The sequence below is a fragment of the Chamaea fasciata genome, unplaced genomic scaffold, assembly GCF_029207755.1.
Source record: "Chamaea fasciata isolate MVZ Bird 193981 ecotype frontalis unplaced genomic scaffold, bChaFas1.0.hap1 SCAF_6, whole genome shotgun sequence".
NCBI classification, from domain to species: domain Eukaryota; kingdom Metazoa; phylum Chordata; class Aves; order Passeriformes; family Sylviidae; genus Chamaea; species Chamaea fasciata.
In genome coordinates this window covers 46,763,748-46,782,380 of record NW_027094091.1, presented here as the reverse complement: position 1 = coordinate 46,782,380, position 18,633 = coordinate 46,763,748, and positions in this window count along the sequence as shown.

The window sequence follows — 18,633 nt, the reverse complement described above, 5'->3', positions numbered from 1 at the left end:
TTTAATGATTTAGTGCTGAACTGCAGTGGAGGCAGGATATTCAGTTTTTGCTGATTTTTTCACTTCCTAGGCTGAGGAAAATATCCTTAAATAAAAAATGTCCCACAGGGTTAGAAAGACCAGTCATCCATGGAGGATAAACTTGGAGTACAGTCCAAAGCTTTGTTCCTGACTGAGATAGAAACTTCTTTATGGTGTGGATACACACACTTTCAGGGTTTTGGTTTGGACAGTCATGGCCCAGCTGTGACTGGCATCCAGAAGTATATCACAGGGGCACCACATTTGGAGATGTCATTTAAGGCTCTTCTCTTGCATGGACAACTGTCAGTAGACTTCCCCAGTGCACAGAGTGGAATCACATTTGTGCTCTGAATTTTAGGTGGTGATCTTTGAGTTGCTGTGTTGCCCTAATAAATTCAGAACAAATTATATCTGCCTGAAAAGTCTCCTGTATTCTCTTGTGTTCATTTGTGAAATGGTCTTGCACGTAGATGAAGTATCACTGGACAAAAGGAGGTTGCTGTAACTTGTACCAACTTTGCTATAACATGATTTTAAAAGATTTATTAAATGCTTTTTGTAACTGACTCCCTTGCCCTGCACATATTTACCTGTTTTGTGTTGGAGACATTGATGGGACTTATTCTGGGCAGGTTTGTGATGTCTGCACTGCAGGAAATATCCTTGGGTCCTATGGAGCATGCTGGGTTCCCACACGAGCTTTAAGAATGCCTTCCACACAACCTCTGACAGCAGTGGCCTTTGACAATACCCATTTCGCATCTATATTTTCTTACTGATTACCGAGTATTCTTTTTGAGGTTGCCATTTTGAAAATACGTGGTCATTGCTTGTTCTGTGGCAATGCTTAGAGGAGCAGGCTCCCATTGGGTTTCACTGTTTTGGTTATGCAAACCCAGGGGTGGCACAGCTGAGTTCACAGGAGACATGTTTTTGTATCTCTGTGGGTGGGGAGGCAAGAGGAGTCTGGTGATTAGAGAGCTCTTCCTCTAGAGTTACTACCTGCTCCATCCCTCCAGCCTGAAGGACTTGCATACACCATGGAATTGAAACTTTTTAGTACCTGCCAGAAGGTGGTTTTTGACACATTTAAGGAAGCACTTTCGCCATACATTTAACATGTTTTTTAATATCCATGAATAATATCTGCTAAGCTGTAATTCTTAGCTGGTTTTGCATTCTGGGAGGACCTCTCATTTGCTGATTTTCAGATGGAACCTCATTGCTTCACATTTTACTTGGATACATCGTCCTCTAGGGGCACAAGAAAAAAAATTCCCTGGTGGGAATTGCTTCTGGATGGACTGTGGGTATTTATGTCTGTGAAAGCTGGATGTTTTGCAGCCTGTGAACACAGACTTCTTTTAAAGCCAAACAGTCTGAGAAATATGATTGCATTATATTATTTGATGACTTTTGACTCTTCTTATTAATGCAGTACTTGATTTGATGATGAAAAGAAAGACATGGGAAATGTACTATCTTGGTCAAAGATCTGTCATGTGATTTCAATTCACCATAGAGTGACCACCAGGATAGCAGAGGATGTGGGCTGTTTTGACCAACTTCTGTATACAAGTCATATGTGTAAGTGGCGGCTGGTATTGTAAGTGCAAAGGGTTAATGCAGCCCCAACAGGATTAAAGATGTGCAGGAAGACAGACCATGCTTAACCTTATTACTGAAATGTTAAGTCAGCCAGTTCTGACACTAAAACATATTTTTTTCCTGAGTCGAAAAGAGGACGTCCAGTACAGGGCAAAAGCAGAATATACAGCTTTGTGAGCAGCAGAGTCTGCTGACTGGCTGAACCAGTCTTATCTGCTGTAACTAAGAGAGAAGAGAGTAGAATGATAAAACCTCAGGAGAGGGGCAGGAGGAGACACAGATATTTGCATTCAACTCCTTAGAAAGGAAGTTCTTTGCAGCAAGGGAACTCCATAACTGGAGGTGATGCTTGAAGAGAAGTGCACTGTACATTGCTGGGGAAGATGCAAAAGACGCTGTGGAGTTTTCAGGCAGCTGAGCTGGAGTCCTCTGTTTGTGTTTCAGATGCACGGACCAGCAAGGGTAGGTATGTCTCAGGTGATGCAGAGCTACAAGGTGGATGCTGACATGAATTATCCACATGCCACAGGAGAGGGCCATGCAGGGATGCTTGCAGGAGTGCTGGAAGCAGCACAGCTGCATCAGCTTGGTGCCATAGAGATATAAAATCTTGTTTAGTATTTAGGTGCTAATGTTCACTGCACTGTGCTGCTTCAAGACCTGAAAATGAGTCACTTGGTGATACCTAGATTTTAGTTGTGCTGTGTAGCATAGCCTGTCTATTTCATTTAATCTGTGAGTAAAGCGGCTGAGGTTGAGAATTTCCTTTTGACAAATCAATTGTCAGGGAGTAGGAAGGCGGAGTTTAGTAAGAACATCTATGGGCTGTGTGGAGTCCTAGAAAGTTGTGCCTTAAGGAAAGAGGGGGAAAGTTGAGGGGGAAAGAAAGAGCATCATTGCTGGAGTATGGAGACTAGTTTCAGACCAGATGTAGCATCCCTGAATGAAGTCTTCCCAGCCACAGCAGTAGGGAACAAAATTGAGGTCTATTATCAAAATATGTTGACTGTTCACAGAATGATTTCTGCCAGTAATGTAATAATTTTCTTGTAGTTTTTTTCTGAGCATCATTTAGTTGTTGTTATCTCCTTGCCATATTTTAACCTTCACGAGAGAACTTAGATCCTTATGCAGATTCTCATTGATACCAATAAAAATCAACAGCATGTCAGTGAAATCCTGACCAAATACAAGTTTTCCCTGCAACACCATTCATTTCCAGGTTTATCCAAGAAATTAATTCTTTCTTTCTTTTATTGTATAAAAATATGTGTTCAGTTGCTTGCAGTTAGCAGCATGATAGTAATAAGCCATTAAAAGAAGGCCAGGGACTTTGTAGACGAGCTCAGGAAACTCTTGCTGCTCATCAGGGACTGGAGGCAGTGATTGTTAGGGAAGCTGATGAGAGCTCTGGCAGAACAGGTGTGGTGAGGAAATGTGGATTTAGACAGGGAGGGATAAATGGGAAGGAGGGAGGAAAGGCAGCTGCATCCTGGGATTTGTAGGTGGTGACAAGAAAACTGTATTTGCTGTGACAGTAGATAGTGAGCAAGCGGGACATCTGTCATCTTTACTTTTCAGCCCTATGGAAAATACTGTTAAAGCTTCGAAGTCAAATTGCCTTTTCAAAATGAAATGATCAAATACCATGTTTCAGGGAGGATCATTGTCTACCATAATCCCATGCATGATCTTTGCCTTTTGGCCTGGTTTGTTAATTCGCTCAGCTGTTTTGTGCACACTTATCAGACATGTAAGAGCCAGGCCAGCATTTCTCATCGTTATCAAGGATGATACTTTGAGCTCTAAAGCAGCCACATACGTGGGTAAAAGACTTGCAATTTGTACTATTTATTAGCTACTGTTTTCCAGAGCATGAAAATCAGTGAAGCTTTATAACCCTATTGTAAATGGGAAAAGAGAGACTTTTAACTGAGGAGGACAGCAATTGCAATGAAATATGCATTATGAAACCATGAGCGTGTTTCTTTATCACAGAACACTGTTGGGAAATGCATTAACTGTTAACCACCAGTTAACTGGCAGGTCAGGCAGACAAACCAAATGTAAAGGTCTATTACCTCTTACAGCAATCCTAGGAATGACAGCTCAGCTGGGAAGCTGGCACAAACCAACAAGACCTTGTCACTGTTCTTCCCCTGCTGCCATCTATTTTGTAGTGATTTGGGAAAGACCATCCTTTGGTCACTGGAAATACTAGAATTATCAGCAGTTACTCTCAGGAATACCTAATCATAGCAAATGAGTCTTCCCTATGAATAAACTCTTTGATGTGTATTCATATAAAAAACCCCATTTGCTATAAAATCTGACCATGAAATGTATAGAAAATAGCAGTTGTACTTCAAATGACCACTGAGAGGTTATGACTTTATGAAAAAGAACTTTGAATCCTTGGAGAAGGGATGAATTAAAAAAGGGTAAAGAATTTTGCTTGGGAAAACTATTGGTAATTCATTAAAATACCTGAAAGGCATAATAAGTTGGTTTTGCTTTTTAGTAAGTTATGTGTAAGTGTTTTCAAATTTAGCATTGCCTTGAGTATAATTAAATGTGTTTTGGAGGTGGAGGGAAAGCAAATTATGGAGATGTGTGCTAGAAGGAATCGGAGTCTTGTCCACTGAGCTTTCCAGAACTGTCAAAATCTGGGGGTGATGTACGAGACCTAAAAAGTGGCAAGATAGAAGTATTTCTAGCCATACCAGAAAAAGCTGTGCTATTGGCACATAGTAAAAGCAAAGTTTCAGAAAGTGTTTGAACCAGTCTAAGAGTGCGCTGGATTTTTTTTTTAGTGTGATTCTGCAGTTTTCTGAATCCTCAGTGAGTTGTTCAAACCACAAGAACAGAAAACTAAACCATGAAAAAAGAGTGATTAGTTTTCTGCCAGCTAAGCTTCCTGACTTGGTTCAGCATTGCATCAGATGGGTGCCCTTGCTGGCCAAGGGGAAGGGTGGGAAGACACAGCCAGAGGTCTGAGGAGGAGGAATCATTGTTTTGAGCAGCAACTGACCATTCAGTAAGACACAGTTTTACAATACGGCAAAGCCAAAATTAACTCAAATACTGTGCAAAGAGGAGGCTCAAAATAATGGGGTTTGTCTAGTTGATAAGAACATTCCTGATCTTTTTCTGAGAATTGTGCTCATCTGTGTGAGTTGCAGCATATAAAAGAACACAATATTTTATATTTCAGATTAGGATAGTTGCAGAAAATTGAAATAGAAAATAAAACATATTTGAAGTGATATGAGGGGGATATAGAAGCATGAATTCAGATGCACATCAGAAATCAGGAGAAAGGGTACAAATCTGTTTTACTTTTATATAGACTGAAAGATTTTAGATCAATAAAAAAGGCAGAGTTTTACTAAAAAATAGCAGCAACTGTCCAGTTTCCACCAACATTTTTTTATTGTGTGAACCAGGCCACCAAACACTGGTGGTCAGTGCTTTAGTTCTAGACTTCGCTTTTAGTTGGCACACATGTAAAACTCCCAGGGAGTTTTGGTGGTGACCCTCCAGATAGGAAAGACAAAATAACTCAGACATCCTCCCATTTATCATATCATTCCTTCTCTGGGTATCTCTTTGGCGTCAGGCGTGTATGTGGAGTGATGTACAATGGCAAAGTAATTAAGAGATTGCGTTTTTCTTGTTAAATACATGTGATGATTCCACAAGTGGCTTGATCTGTCTTTACTAGGTAAAATAAGAAGTTCACTAAGTATTTTGCATGAATAATGCCTGGAGAAAGGTGCCCAGACAGTGAATTCCATCCCTACACCAACGATGGATCAGTCACCCAAAGACTAAATGACAATTCCCTTCACAGCCCCCCAATGTGTATCCAGGGTAATTTCAGAAACATCTAACACCACTCTAGCCTAACAGGAACCCAACTTTGCTGCTCTGTGAATCGAGGTAAGTCATGGTCCTTTCCTGTTGGGAAGTTCAGCAGGCGTGTCATGAAAGGTTATGGGTGTAACCCAACCGGCATCCCTCGCGGGAAAAACCCAGGCAATTCCAAGCAGAGGAACAAAAGGTCAGAGCACTGCAAACCCAACACCACCACCAGCATCTTGGGTTACAAAGTTATGGTACAGAGGAAGGAGGGGGATGAAGCGTAGCCTAGTAAACACTCAGTCAGCTCTCAAAAATAGAAAGTGACATGGATTCTAGGAGTAGAAATATGAAGCTACTGTACAGTGCATGTTCACCTGTCATTATCACTTACATGTGCTGAGAGGTAGGGCAGCTGGCTCCAAATTTCTCCCCCAACTGAAGAGATATTTTTAAATAAAGTTAATGCAGTAAATTTAATTTACCTTGGCATCAGGAGAGACTCTGAAACTTGCATGATCATTTTGGAAATCCTTCACTTTAGACAGCAGTATTTCAAGGTTTCTCATATTGAATCAATACTGTTCCAGCAGTTTACATTCAGATAAAACTGTGTATAAAAATGACCAAACTCTTGTTCTGCTACAGTCTTAATTCATTTGAACAGCCTTTTGGTTAAACTGCTGCACATTTCATTTACTGTATGCCAGAGAGCAGGTCTTTGAGGTCTTTAATCTGTATTCTCTGTTTTTAAGGAAGCCTCTAAGTGGAACATGGTTCATTGAAAGTGAAATATCTTTGGTGCCATCTTTGAATCACGGGTATCTCCTCTTCATCATCATCTGCAAAATTCTGTGTAAGACAGCAACTTATTTAATGTTGTCTGATACAAGCATAGAGGAGACACTGTAACTGGGATATTTACACTGCTATTGCAGATTGTACTGGAAATAAATGATGCAGACGTGGATACTTAACACAGCAGTAATAATGTTAGTTAGAAAGTCACATTTTGCATTTAAAAAGAAAATAGAAGACACCAGAATAAGGAAATTGGCCAAAAGACTCTATCAACTGTTAATCTGTGTAAGCCAGAACCCTATTAGTTCCAGCTATGCTTCTGAGTCAGCTTGCTGAATTAGCTAGAGTGCCAGATCCTGCTTTGTCTCTCAGTGCATGTCAACATTGGAACAAGCCATAAAAAGGCAGGTTCTGTTTCACAAATACCTCCAATTCTTTCAAAACTTTTGAAATCTTCTGAAACTTGTAACCAGGTATGACTTTGTTGAAACCCCTGCTTGCAGAGTGAAAAGGTCAGTCTCTCTATTTAAGTCTTTCTCTTTTATGTACACTGGACTTGCAAAATCTAGTAAAAAAACATTGAAACTGATAATTTGAACAAATGTGTTTGGTTTGACAAAGTAGTTTCTGAAGCAAAATCTATTCTTTAAACAGACTTATAGTTCCAACATAATAAGGCAGCTAAGAGGGATGGCTCTCTCGTTTAAAGACTCCTGCACAGAACAGGAATTTTTGTAGTGACTCCTCCTCACCACATCCCAGTCCAACATGCCTCTGTGGGCCTGGAACTGGTTGCATGGTTTTGGAACTGTTTTGTATTGGCAGGTCATTCCTGCAGAAGGGCTATTGATGTACCTCTGCCCTGTACTTTATGGAACTATTATTTAACTCTCTTCAGACAAGAAATAGGTGTTAATCTCCTGGTAATTATGTTCCTAGTGTCCTGGTGCTGCCAATGTTTCCAAGTATCTGGGAAAATTCCTGGGTGTTTTTGTGGGAGACTTCCTATGAATCTGAATAAAGACTGAATGTAGGTACCCTGTCTTAAAATCAGGCAAACTGTTTTAGATAACATGAGTCAAATTAGAGTAACTCTCCTATAAGTGCTTTGAAGTTTTATTATCTCTTCATAATTTACATCTAAACTAATACAGTGCACGCAGTACTGAATTGGGCTTCCCAGTGACATGCATAACTGCTATGCAGGTTATATAATCCAGGAAACTATGGTATTTGTCTAAAACCACAATTTCTACTTTTATTTTGGTATCCAAAACCAGATTGGGTTTTGCCAGAGAATGACATTTATCAGTAATTACTCTTTGTATTTTAGTAGCAGTTGTAGGAACTGTAAATCTGGATTAAGATTCTGATGTTCCAGGTACTACACAACTAAACAGAAAAATGACAGTTCCCCAGAAATTTTCACTGAAACTTAATAAAGCAATGCAAATGAGATGCAGCCAATATTATCCTGATAAACCCTAAGGAAATTCATAGGAGTAAAGAAACAGAAAATACAGTTAGTGTTACCTGATATAATTTATTAATACATTCAATCCTACCTCATGCCTGAAACCTCCAGCTAAACTTGAGCAGTTATTTGAATGGGATAGAAAACAAAGAGAATTAAGTTGAAGAAACAATAGAGAAAAGAATTGGAGTTACCATGGGTCACAGTAATACAGCTTTGAGTAGAGAGACAGACATATAGATGAGTAGATAGATGATGTTGGTATTGTTTGGAAACTGGGATTGAACAAATGAGCTGAATGTCAGCAGAAGATAATTCTGTACTTCAGGACCCACCATAAAAAGTGTTGCATTCAGATACTTATTTTAAAACAAGAAAGGAGGAAAAGATCAGAGACAAAATTTGCAACAGGACAGCTCTGGACTAAGTCTGACAAAACAGGGTCAAGCAGCAAGAGCAGCAGCTCGTACAAACCATAACTGATAGAAATCCACATATGTGATAATTTATATATTTATAACTCTGCTCCACAATAATGTCCACGCTTTCCACACTGCTTATAATTTCCTCAATCATCAAAGACACAAAAAAAGATAGCCTTTAAATTCAGGTAAAGGTATTGATTCTTTTTTTTTCTTTTTTTTTTTCTTTTTTTTTTTTTTGCCTTTTGCCTTTTGTGTTATTATTGACTAAGCTACCTGGTAGTGTTAATAGTAACTAGCTACAAACAAATGATTACTCATGGTTGATGTAATTTGTCCTACTGGGTTGCTCAAGGTTCAGTAAGAAATTAAACATCAAGCAAAAGAACTTGCAATAGCTAAATGCAGCAAAACAGCTAAATGATAACTCGGGGGCATAGTGTTTGAGTCATGCTTTCACCACCTCTGCAGGGTGTATCTGCTGGCCACTGCTCACTCTGCTCTCTGGTTAGCCTGAATCACACAGAGCGTAGGAAAAGAGCCAGGTTTTGTGACTACAGATTCCATGAAATTCTTGCATGAGTGGCGTCAAAAGCTTGCTGCTCCTGAAGGGCACAGGCGTCATTGAATTTTTGCAGTACCAAGATGGATCAAGAGTTTATGAACTGGGGAGGGGAAAAAAAGCAGTGTCATTCATTTTAGACTGCTTGTTTCAGATGATACTAGCTGCCTAATATTTGCTCAAAAAAACCTGATTACTGCAGAATTTTGCGGAATACAAATGATGTGTAGGGTTTCTTGCACATCATTTTAGGTTTGTTTTCCCTATGCTTGGGGACTTTGCAGTATGAGAACAGAAATCACATACCCAGAGCTTAGGCAATATCCTCTCTGTGTTCCAGTCCTACATTGTTCCTGTCACACAATCAAAGCACAGTCACTAATTCTGTAAGCCTACAGGGATGTTATATCACCTCCTGTGAAAGCCTGTGGTGAAGGTGACTCAACCAACACAGTAAGCAGGTTATCCTGTTGCATAATTTGTTTTATAGTAAAATTCGAGATGGTCTCAACCAGCAAAGTTTACTTTGATTTTTTTCTGAGACTTGGGTTCACTTAAGTAATTTAAAAAACCACAATTGTTTCTGTACTAGCTTGTAAATTTCTGTGTAAAATTAGACCAACAATTGCAGAAGGACTTAAGGCTTATTTTCAATCTTTAAAGCAGCAGACATAAGAATAGTAAAAGATGTAAGGGTGCAGATGACCTAATAGTTTTGTACTAAAATATAAAAAGTCCTAATCATTTGTCACCTGCTTCTGTGACCCAGAATTGCTCACATCAATGTTAGCCTCCAAGAGCAGGATGAGTGCATTAAATCTATCACTTGGGGCTGGTCTACTTGCACCAACTCCCTAATTTTATCCAGGAAAGTTTGTAAAAAAGCTGTGGGCCATCATTATGCATGCAACACACCATGAGAAATTAATAGGACAGACAGCTGAGTTGTTTTATCCAGAAATATTTGCAGGCACTGCTAACAATAGACAGAGCCAAAAGTTATCTGACTTTTATTTCCAGCTGAAAAGAACCAGGTTGTTCCTACACTGTTGATAGTGAATGTGGTTGTTCACATTGAAGAAGTTTCTTTTCATTACCAACCTAATCAAAACAGAAACGACTTTCCAGGTGGGAACTTGGGGTCTACCAGAGCAAAGAGCAGAAGCTCCTAAAACAATATCCTGTGTCCTGGGGCCATGGTGGGGAAGAATCTGTGACCTGGCCACCTCCAGGTCTGGTGGCCCCATGGCTACTTGCAAGGCTGTGGTGTTTTGGAGGGAGTAGTTGCTTCAGTGAAACAATTTCTGCTTTTTGTAGAGCAGAGCCAGTTGTGTTTTTTCTGGGTAACCCCTGTCATCCTGACAGCCTCTCCGGCCTGAGGGCTTCATTGGCAGTTAGAAGTTTCTCCTGGTGACTCTTTGGTTTCTTTGAGCATGACCGTGAAGGGCTTTCAGCACTGAGAATGTATGAATTTGCCTGACAAACCAACCACATGCTCCAGAGCACGTGAGGCATTATGATAATTTGTCAGTGGCGTGATGCACGAGGGCTGGGTGCCTGCGAGGGCAGAGAAATGTTTGAACACGTTGAACAGTACTGGGAAAGAGTAAAGTCACGGGGTGCAGCAGACACCTAACTCTACAGCAGATTCTGTGTGGGCTTGAAAAGGGCTGTGGGGGATTCAGGAAGTAAGGCTTAGCCTAATGCTATGGCTCTCAAGGGTGTTTTTTGCTTTCCAAGTTGATTGTAGGTATGTGCAATAGCAGTTCTAAGTTTACAGATGAAGCAATGCATACTGGAGAATTTCCTTACCCAGATTTTAAAATGTACAGGTTTAGATGTGTTCTTTGAGAGTGTTTCACCAGAAAGTGTTGCTTTGATCATGTCCATGGAACCAGATGATTTTTTCTGAAAAAAGGTTTCTGAAGTGGTTTCACATAAAGCTGTTGAACACACCCTGAAAGTAAAAGACAAATAAATATTCTAGGACATTACAATTTTTTTAAAACTATGTTGATTATTGGAGATCTCAACTCATAATTTTTGATAATATGTGTCTAGCAAAGAATGAATCAAGTAGATTTTACAGAATAGTTTTCTTGTATTACTTTGACAGTGAGGAAACTGGAGGGAAAAAATGAATTCTTTAAAGGTTTTGAGCACCAAAGGAAATTAATGCTAGCAATGAAGTGGATTCAGCATGGTGCTTATTTGCAAGCCAAACCGATAACTCCTTCAACCATTTTTAAAAATCGTGTTGATACTTCATTTTTATGTTAGATTAGTGCAAGATAGCATAACCTGAGAGTGTGTGGGCTGCTGCAAACAGATGGACTGTGGTTTTGTACTTCAGGCTGTCTGTGCACTTTGGGTGTAAAACACTACATGTTTCATACAGCTGTTTGAACGCATGGGACAGGGGATGCAGGACTTTGAATGGAGATACTGATTCAAGGCCATTGTGACTGTCATGACTTCACTGCGGCCAGAAATGCCACAATAATTTATGCCATCTGGGAATATGATACATCCTAACAAATTTGAGACTTGCTCAATAGAGCTGATGAGCAAGCAGAAGCTTGATACATCCGTTCATGTGGAAAGATCTGTGTGGTTCAAATATTTACTTGCATGTTTCAGGATGGACATGCACACTCTTCTCTCTGTCTCTCTTATTCTGCAAGGTTGCTCCAGACCTTTGAAATTCTTAGATTCCTGAGGAAAAGCGCTTCCCAGCATTTTAAAAATGAACAGTCCATGGAGGCAAGGAATTAATGCAGGACAGGTATCAAGAGACTTCTCTGCAGAAGTTGTAAGCAGTGTAGATAGTCTCTCATAACCTGAAACACCTTGCCTCTTTTAGATTGATCCTGCTACATATTACAAATTAGTGAATATTACAAATCAGTGAAACACCAGTGAAGATCTCCTGCTGTTATTTCGTGTCCCTGAGTTCAGTCTGTATCATGCTCTGGCTGGATATTTTCATGTGAAATAAAGGATAGCACATACAGGTTATTTGAAATTCCTTACAGTGACTCCCAAGCCATGCAGGGTTTCAAGTGTTAACACACCTAAGTAAGTAATGTAACTCTTGTCACACCCCCAGATTTTATATGTCTTAAAATGCACTGTTTGCTGCTGGCCGTTTTACATCCAGTACTGCTGCTGAAGTAGAGACACTTCCAGAGATGCTCAATCCCTTCTTTTTGTCATCTTATTGTCTTATGCTGAAAATTATGGTCCTTGCCATGTTCAAAGCAGTGAACCTGCTTTGAGTATCATCTGCAGCAGCATTCTTCATCAGCACAATCTGAGGATCACCTAAGTCCTGGTGTGGTGATTTATGCTTGCAGTTTTTCCAGAGTGCTGAATGCCTTTTTTGAGCATCTGTATCAGACTGGTATCTAACTTCCTGGCCTCAGGGCACATCATCCAGGAGCAGATACTGGCTCTGTTCACTTCTGGAGCATTCTGTAGCCATGATTCTACACAAATGAGATGAAAATTCTTGATGACTGAATTTCTGTCAAATTCACCAAAGCATACCATATAGAGTTTATGCTCTATATGCTATCTGCACAGGACAATATAAGCCTTATCCAGCATAATATTTGTCAAAATTAACTTCCACTCTCTCTGTCCCCAAAATTTAATGAGCTGTGTGTGAACTGAATCAGCTCAGTATAGCTTATGGCCACAGTGGTTTTGATCTGGTAGTAGCCAACCTAATATTGTCACATCAGACCCTGGCCCCAGGTGCCTTCCTGGCTAGCCCAGGGCTGGGATACAAACACTCATTTTGCTCAGAGGGCCAGTTCTTAGGACTGTCAGAACTAGAGTCAAGGAAAAGAAATACACGCTGCCTTGAATGATCTGAAGTCATCTATTGACACTACTTGAAATTTTTATGATATTTCCTTTTTGTATCTGTTTTTTGTTCAAACATTCCCAATAGAAAGAGTGGCTGCATACACAGAGGAATATTTCCTTCTTGACTTTATGAGTCCCATTGGAGGAGGTTGATCATCCCATTCTATGAGAGATAAAATTTATCGTGTGAGCAGCTCTGGCCTGCTAGCTGGTGCTGGAAATGAGCTATTTCTAATCCCTCTCGCAGGCAAAAAGAGTAAAACGCTGTCTAAAGAGCCACTGATTCTGATTCCTTGTGCCATCATTGCTGTGTTCAGAGTCTCTAGAAGACTATGGCAATCAAAATCTTGAGCAAAACTATGGATATCTCTAAAAATAATGTTATTGGATGCCGTGGTCATTCATTGTGCAGCTGTAGTGTCCAAGCTGGTCCTCCCCCTACTCCTTTCAGAGCTACTGAGACAGACTCTGCTGTGCAAAATACAGAAGGGTCTTAGGTACTGTGGTCCTGAAGTTCCAAACCTAAAGGTACAGATACCCTAAGAACATTAGTTACCATATCTGCTGTAAAATTCAAGAATTCAATTCAGCAGGAATTAATCAATAAGACGTTCTCCAAAAGAACTCTATTTTATTATTCCCTTTATCCTCACTGCAGAACTAAATTACATGTATGCAAAGAGCCTACTGAAAAATGAAGAACAGTGAGAGAAAATATCAAACTCAAGTGCATATGGAAAAAGAGATCTCAATTCTGGTATGTGTCAGATCCCAAATTCTTCCTTTCAGAGTTAGCGAATTAATCTAAAATGGAATGAGGCAGACTGATTCCAGAAGAGGTTTTCACACATGAGTTATTCTGCAAGAGTTATTGCAATGTACATTTACTCTGTCCTGGTCAGAATTAACTTACAAGTACAGACAAGTCATTCCATTAGACCTGAGTGAATTGCAAAGACATTTAATAAAGAAAATTGGTTATAAAATCTGCAGTGGCATTTGTAGTTCATTTTGGTTTTTTCTCTTCACAACATTTTGTGAGCTGGCACTAACTCCCCCATATTTTTACATAATGGAGAACCTTGTCAATTCTTCTGTGATAGTGTATGCCCAAGTATTTATAACAGAACTTTTGATCTGAAAATTGTAACGGAATCAGCAGCTCAAGGACCATTTGAAACTGAAATAATGAAATCTCTGTTAACTGCACTCATAGCATTACAGATGTAAATTATTCCGGAACAGCCTGGTGGGTCACATGAATGTTTACGATTTTCATAAAGGGAGCACAAAGAGAACTGTCAAAGGCATGAACTTGCACGTCCCCATTTGCCCAAACCCTGGCCATCTCCAACTTCATTACCATATATTTGTCCTTCAGGGTACACCAACATTGATCTGTAAAGCAGCAGGAGAATGACGTTTCTGGTGCATTTTGTGTCAAGTTTCAAATCAATGTTGACTTTGCCATTGACATTTCAATGGCAAGCACACCTCCCTATTCAAAGGATGAATTTTGGCACTGTCTACTTGAGTTAATCCTTTCAGAAATGCTTCAACATAAACGGTAGTATTTGGCTCTGCATGCATGATTTCTGGGCAACTACTCAAGACTTACTAAGCAATAATCTTTTTGTTTAATCATTCACTGCAAACAAGTTACATAAAATGATCTGATAACAGAGTCACGAGACTATTTTTTCAACTGCTATTGTACAAATTATGAGACTTAAAATTTTTTGGAAGATAGGCAGAGCAAAATTAAATTTCCTGCTGCTGTGAGAAGAAAGAGTTTTTTTTCAGACCAGTGGAATTAGGTCGTGTTAAGTAACTACTGCACTTCTTCCCATGGTCTATTGATCATCTTTTGGAAAACTCAGGTGCTGAAGGGTTGCTGCAGGCTTTTTTGTTCATTAGCAGTGAGGCAGACATGATGGAGCTGCATAGGCTTTTATGGAGGCAACACTTGTGTACTATCAAAAAGCTTAAACCAGGTTCAAGAAAGCCATCATTGCATCCTCACTGAGAGAGATTCTTGGGTATGAGATGAAGCAATGCTGCTGCTCTAAGGCCATCAGCAAGTCCATACTAGGAGCTACATTGTATCAATCACCACACAGACATTTGCATGGGATGGAAATACACTGGCACTGCTACAGGCTCCATTGGCTGGCAGAGATTTCTCCCATCTGTCCTTCTGTTGTGCACTTAGAAGGTGCTTAAAGTCGTATGACTCTTCTGCTTCCTTGTTATTTCTTGTCTGCTTCTTGCTTAAGACAACGTGTTGCCCATGGGCTGGAATGTGTCACCACTTTCTGTGATCTTCTCTTTATGCCCACGGTTCAGTTGCCACAAACCTTCTCCATTGAGCAGCCTGCTGCAAGTCATGATTGGCCAAAACGAGCCAAAAGTCATGTCTGTTCTGCAAGGAGAGGTTGCAAATGAAGTACTATTCATGTAGAGAAGGCAAAAAGCACAGTGGTAGAAAATGCAGGTGTGACTGACAAATGTTTTTGCAGGAGTGAACATTGCATTTGGGCAAGCCTTGGAGCTGTTTATTGTGTAAGTATAAAGCAGATAATTGAATAGAAACCAGTCCGGAAAAACAGGAAAGAAAGAACGGACTGTCTGGAGGCAATTCACCATTCAGCAAGCACAGGGAATTGTTACTGGTCATGCCAAAGCTGCCATCTTTGACTTTCAGCTCCCTAACAGTTGGCCTAGAAGCCTGCCTTGAAACAAGGCTGGAGGGAGGGCAGTCTATGAATGGCCTTAGAGAAAGGAGATGAAGAAAGTTAGCTGTGCTCATTCTTTCCAGACACTTTTTTGGGGGAAGGTGGTGGGAAGGTGAGAGGAAAAGCAAGTAGAAAGGTGATTTTCATCTGGGCAATTTTGAAGATCTTAGGTCTCCTGGTAAATATTCCTGTAAGTGCTGTAGTTTTACATGTTGAAAAAGAATTTTGTTTTCAAAGTGCTAAATAATCCATGTGGAGCACTGGTCTCAGACACTTCACCAGCACTCTGCCACCTGTAACATCACTGCAGGTGCAGAGACTTACAGCCCCACACTCAGCCCCAGAGCAGAGCCACTCTACCTCAGTGGCTCAAGACCAGGAAGCCTGATGCCTAAGACACTGTGTTGCCAGATTTCAGCAGGTAAGATAAACTCTGCTGCAAGAACTGCATGTAAGGTTGTGAAGTGGTTGTAGCTTCCAGGAATTTTCCTTTGTGGAGAAGCCTTGCTATTTTTGTTTACAGGCACTCTCTAGGCATTTAATATTTCAAGGATCTCTAATGCATTTTTTGGCTGCAAGGTTTTCACAAAAATTCTTTTCTGACAGTATTATACCTATGGGTAAACCAGGTTAGTCCATATAACACGTTTTGGTATAAAAATTTATCAGTTTGAAGAATGACATGCCATCAAGACCTGGGTTCTTCAGAGAGGGCTTTATTGTTTGTGTTAATGTAGTCTAATTTGTCAACCCCAGTTTTAAGTCTCTGTTTTTCAGGATTTGTATTTAGATGGTATTACCTTCTTTTCCAGCACTGACCTACAGATATCTCTTACTGGCTTTTCCTTTTCTTTGCCATCTGTGGAAACAACTTTTCCCATGACAGCAGTATGAGAAAGTGTTCTTAAACGGTTCACCTGCCAGTATTCAGTCTCTACTGAAGCCCCCCTCCCTTCAACAAATTAATATTTTTCATCTTAAAAATATGTTGAATGGAGCTTCCCTCTGTTTCTTATTACCTTTATTGGGTATAAAGAGGTTGCCTCACAGATAAATTGCTTTGGAACACGTCTGTATACATGTTCTGTATGCCTTTGTGCATATATGTATATATACACAAAAACCTACTCATAGATGTATAATATGCATGCACACATATTATTTCTAGAAGAAATGCTAGTATAAACAGCTACTATTTATTCTTCTAGACTGTTCTTCTGGAATGTAAAATAACAAGTTTATACAGAAGGTAGCATTGTTAGTAGCTGGAAAATGTTTGAGAGACAAGGAGGAAGAAGATGTTTGGCAACTTTATGATACTGGAAGCAATATAAAGTGAGGAAAAAATATACCTGGAGATTGGTACCAGCAGCAAGCTCCTGAAGGTTATGTTGCTTTGACTATGCTCCCTCCTATGGGAGGAGGGGATTTTTCCAATATGAAGTGCTCTCTTAGCATGCTTTCCAGTGTGTTCCATCCCCCTGCTCTCAAATATAAACTGGCAAAAGATTTACAGTGGAGGGTTGGTGTAGTAAAAAGAGAACAGGACTTCCATTGGGATGAAGCAAATAAGAAAATAGGCATCAAGGAAAAGTCTTCTGAATTTTGTATGTTTTCTGGACCTACAGTGCTTGCAGGTAAGTCTCCAACCTCTCCCATGAATTGGGTAGTTTAAGGCCCTTTAGACAAAAGAATGAAAGTGCGGTCCTTACCTGTAGGTATTTGTTATATTTACACATCAATGTCAGAAAAAAAACTTTCTTACATAAAATCTATCTTACACTGTAAGTAATTTTTTTTCCACTGGCATTTGGGGAAAAAAAAAAAAACCACTGTGTCCTCATTTAACTGTAAGTTAAGAAAGCAGCATTAAATGCTGTGATTACTTTTGCATAGAGGCATAATTTGGAAGGGAATCTGGTCCTGTCTCAGAGATTTGCAGGTCTCATCTGCAGTCAAATGCTGTTCCTCAAAGGTGAATGTGCAAAATACAGTCTGTCCTTATAGCCTCATTTATTTATGATTTATAAGCTCTGTGTCTTGCCTAATAGAGAATAGAAGAAAGCTAACTTAATTGAGAGCTGGTTATGAGCACTGTGAACAGAAACCTTTGTTCTCAAGAGCCAGCCACTGGAGCGTGTTAGCAGCACATTTTCTAGATGAACTCCTTTCATGCCTTATTTTGTGACTAGAATGAAGAAACTAAGGAATGGATACCAAAAGCCTTCTATTTGTTTGAAGGAGTGTCTTGTGGCAACTGAAAATATATTTACAGACCTTTAAGCTTCCTGGGAGATGCTAGCCAGACTGCTTGTGTCCTTGTGGTTCTGTGGTTGTGTCTCTTCATTTCTTCCTGATATTTCACATAATCAGTCTCTGATTATGTCCTGCCCATCATAGGGGTTTATTCCCTGACAAAACCACAGGCAAGTAAGGAAAAAAATGAGATAACTGCAAATAAGTAAATTGAGCTGACGGTACTTTGGGTCTTACAGTTCTGTATCATCACTATTGTTCCTGATAATGTGATTAACCTTTACAAACCATAATAAAGGTTATTTCAGCTGCTCTCATATGTGGAAGTAAATGGAGATGTAAAGATGTTAAGTCACTATCTGAGCCATGTAATTCATCAAGAGTAGGCTGAAGCCAGGAATCCTTTCCAGGTTTTTATGTGACCCCAGGACTTTCTGCCTTGTCGATTATTATAGACTTTTGGCAATCTTCAGTGCTGTGCCAAAACACATTTTTTTCATGTTCTTCCCCTTCCCCTTCCTTTAATTTAGTTTTTAATTCCATATTGTTGTAAATGTATGTGATTGTGATGTTGGAGCAGTGTTTACCTAAGACACATGAATGGCTGTGAGCAGAGGTGTAGAGACTGAAGACTGTTTTGCTTAGTGCTCTTTGGTCTTCAGCTGCAAAGTTCCATGAAGGCTTTAAACTTTTGGTGCTTTGTATCTGGGGTTTTCACTTTGGCCCAAATGTTTTTCCTTTTGAAATATGCTTTTGAAATATTGAAGAGTCCTCCTCTGCAGAGTTGTCTCTCCTGGACTTTGTCAGATACCCTGCATCTCTGGAAGCTGAAGCCTGTGGGGAAGACACAACACAGTCTAGGCACACGAGTCAGTGGGAAATGCAAAGGCATAACTTGCCTTTTCTATTTCAGCTTTTCTGCTGAACCACAGGCACGAACAAAATCAAGTGTTCCAGGTAGGAAAATACAAATGTGTGTGGATAGCAGAGATAGGGAAATCCCGTTGCAGTCATTTG